This window comes from Trachymyrmex septentrionalis, unplaced genomic scaffold, assembly GCF_001594115.1.
Source record: "Trachymyrmex septentrionalis isolate Tsep2-gDNA-1 unplaced genomic scaffold, Tsep1.0 scaffold129, whole genome shotgun sequence".
NCBI lineage: Eukaryota > Metazoa > Arthropoda > Insecta > Hymenoptera > Formicidae > Trachymyrmex > Trachymyrmex septentrionalis.
In genome coordinates, this window is record NW_017304428.1 from 883,627 (window position 1) to 887,082 (window position 3,456).

At 36.7% G+C, this 3,456-nt stretch overlaps 1 protein-coding gene across 1 annotated transcript in view; it reads right to left on the bottom strand.

The window, feature by feature from the left end:
* Positions 1 to 3,456, bottom strand: part of LOC108756643 (prothrombin-like) — a 44,191-nt gene that overhangs the window by 7,704 nt on the left and 33,031 nt on the right. The window lies entirely within an intron of this gene.

The following is a 3,456-nucleotide window of genomic DNA, read 5'->3' on the forward strand; positions in this document are numbered from 1 at the left end:
CATATATATATTGTTTTTATGTTTTACATGAAATAAAAGGTTACTCATTGTCGCTATGGATAATAAAATCACTACAGTGATTTCTTGATCTAATGTATTTCTTTGTTGATTTTCTGAAAACGCTAGTCTTAATGATACCAGAATATTTTCTGTAATTATAAATAATAGAATAAACAATTATTTACTTTTTATATAGACATTATATAAAGTTTTTCTTTAATTTGATTTTAATTCCTTTAATTATTGAGTTTAAATGTTATATAATAAATTAATTTGTAGATTTTTTTGAACATTTCAATTGATAAAGGAGGATGTTCAAAAAAAGTGTCGATTTTAACTCCCAAGGTAAATCTGAACAGAATTGAAAAATCATTGTTTGGATCTTCAGAAAACAGGAAATAACAATTATTTTTCCAGGAAGTGGTGAGAACATTGTTAAAATGGGTTAAATATAGTAAAAAAGGATGTTATCAGAAGACGTTATCAGTAGCGTTTTCTATTAACTATATTTTTAAAATTTGATACGTTAAAAACATCTTTTTTATATTATTATGAAGAGATAATATTATACTACGTCATGAAAAAGATTGTACAGCGCGCATCCTTTACAGGAAGGAGAACGCCTATAAAATTAAAAATTGCCTCGGTAGTCTAAAGACTTAGGATGAAATACAAGAGATCCAAGTTCAACTCCGACTCCCAACCATGGTAATATTTTTTGCACTAAATTTATTTACAGTTTTTCAACACATTAACATCTTTCTAATACGATGTTTGATTGAGCATTGAATTATTAAAAATTGCTTGTCAATTTAATTTAATATGTGATATTATTATAATAAATAGTTTAATTGCATTTATTAATCCGGAAAACCAAATCGGCGCAGAGTTCAAATAACAACAAATATGATATATTATATAAACATATACACGCACCGATAGGAATGATGTCCCTTGGCGTTCGGCGCGCGGCATTATATTATATCATATTTTTTTTATTTATTTTATTATATATTCTTATATTTAACTGTAAATTTAATTTTGCAATCTTGAGATACAAAAATATTAATTTCATTTGCACACTGCAAATTTAGAAATGCATGCAAAGCTATTATAATGAGTCTTCAAAATTACACATAATGTTGTAATTATGCACAAAAATTTTTTAAAGGGTTAAAAATTTTTATGCACAATTACAACATTTTGTGCATAATAAAAGTATTATTATGAATATTGGCGAGAGACACCGGGGTATCTCACTATTACGTCCGGCGGACTCGCACGACTCTTTTCTTTCGTAGAGATCTGGAATTCGTCGAAACACTAAAATTTTATCTTCTTTCCTTTTTTTTTCTACCCTAAAAACTAAAACAAGGAATCCGGTATCTCCCCGTGAATGTCGCTCCGAGATAAAAATCAATAATATTGAGTCGTCCGGAAAGTCCGTGCGGAAAATACGTACGAACTTTCCGGACGACCCAATAAATACGTATGGAAAGTGTAAGACCGGCGCCAAGATTAACGGTCAAGTCGCGGACGATTCTCGCGAATCCGTAATTACAAAATCTAAGAAACGACACGCGACGTTCAGGGGTAGATTCTGGGTGGTCTAGTGGCAACGATGCATGCGCGCCTTCTTGACGCATGAAACGTGCGTTTTCCCATAAATCTTAAGATCATAAAATTTTTGAGGACACTTTCCCATACTACAGATTCCTGTCAACATCCTTTCCTCTCCTAAAATCTTGACCAATCCAAGAGCAAAGGAAAATTCTACTACCAGCTAACGAAACCTATTTCACTAATCCAAATTTGAGTAATCTGGGGCGATTAGTACATATAAAAATCGCGGTTCCGCATCCCTCGTCGCAGATTTTTCTCTAAGTTCTCAAGCTACACTTGTTGTAATTTTCTCGAGCTACACTCGTCGCCCGATTTTCCTATAAGTTTAGAGAAGTTGTCGCGATACTCAAAAAGTTCCATCCGATTTTCGAAGCCCTCTTTCTCCAGTAGAGTCAGTGTTAAAGAAACATCACCTTGCACATCCTGGCCGAAGGACCTCCAACGATAAGCATCTCAGTAGTAAGTCAGTATATCTCTATTCTCTGGCTCCCTTCTCACTTTATTTTTTGGTAATTTATTTCAATATTTCATTTTATTTTTTTTTATTATTCATTTGTTTTATTTTATTTTTATTCTTTTCTTTCTTTCTCCCTTTTGACCTCCTACAAGAAAATGAAAACATTGCAATCCGTTCATGTTATAATTTCAATCTGTCGCCATCGCCGCACGATAATTGTTCGCCCCTTGTCGAGCGGTCGTTCGTGTCCGCTAACACTATCATCCGAGAAAAATTAGGCCAAACCCTCTTAAATCTATTCATCAAAATCTGCTTCTCTTTTTATTCTCTCGTTATTTTCTCCGTAACTCCTCGCTTACATTCTGCCACAATACTTTACACATACACACACACACACGCACGCACGCACGCACGCACGCACGCACACACGCACACACACACACGCACACACACACACACACTTACACATGTACAAATCATAATTATCAAAATTGTACTATCATTGTATTTATTTTCTTTTATTTTTATTCAAAATGTATGATTAATTGTTTTTTTTTATTATATTATACTATTATTAAATTAACTCCCCAGTAGTCTTTTTTGTTTTTAAATATAACCTTTCCTCGTATTCTTAAGTTCTCCCGTGATTGCACTTTGCCCTCTCCCCGGTCACTTGGATTAAGTTCCATAACCGAAAGTCAGGGCATACGGCTGTATTGGCGCAGCTGGCGTTAAAGTGCGCCCCTCTCGGCACACTGACTCAATTTAGGCCCTTTTTAAAAGTACGCCCGACTCGTGTGTCCGTTTAGCGGAGCAGAGGTTTCCACTTCATCCTCCGTTCGATCTCCGGCTCGTTAGGAGCCTCAGGACGAAGCGAAGCACCTCCCGATTTGCATCGGTCCTTTCCCACGGCTCCCTTGCGGTCTGGAGCCTGGACACGACCAAATTGGTCTACCAATTCGGTTCCTTGTTACGTTCACCTCCTCAGCTCCGCATCAGCGCAGAGCTTGGACGTAACATCACTCATACTAGTAATAAATGTGTGAGACAGCGAAAGGATACCGCGAGCCGGCATCACGTCCAATTATGCTTTCTTTCTCAATCGTACGCCTTGCGCAAAGGATATCGGAGCGTCCCCCCTACTTTCTCCCTTCGCGTTCTTTGCCTCCTCCGCGTTTCCAGTAACACGTACAAGTGTGTAGCGCCGCACGCCGAACGCAGGGGATATCATTCCTGCCGGTGTGTGTACATATATTGTGCGTGCGTGCGTGCGTGCGTGCGCGCGCGCGCATATATATGTATATATACTCGTATATATATATATATATACGAGTTACCTCATTCATGATATAAAAAATCGTCTTTCTTATATGAAA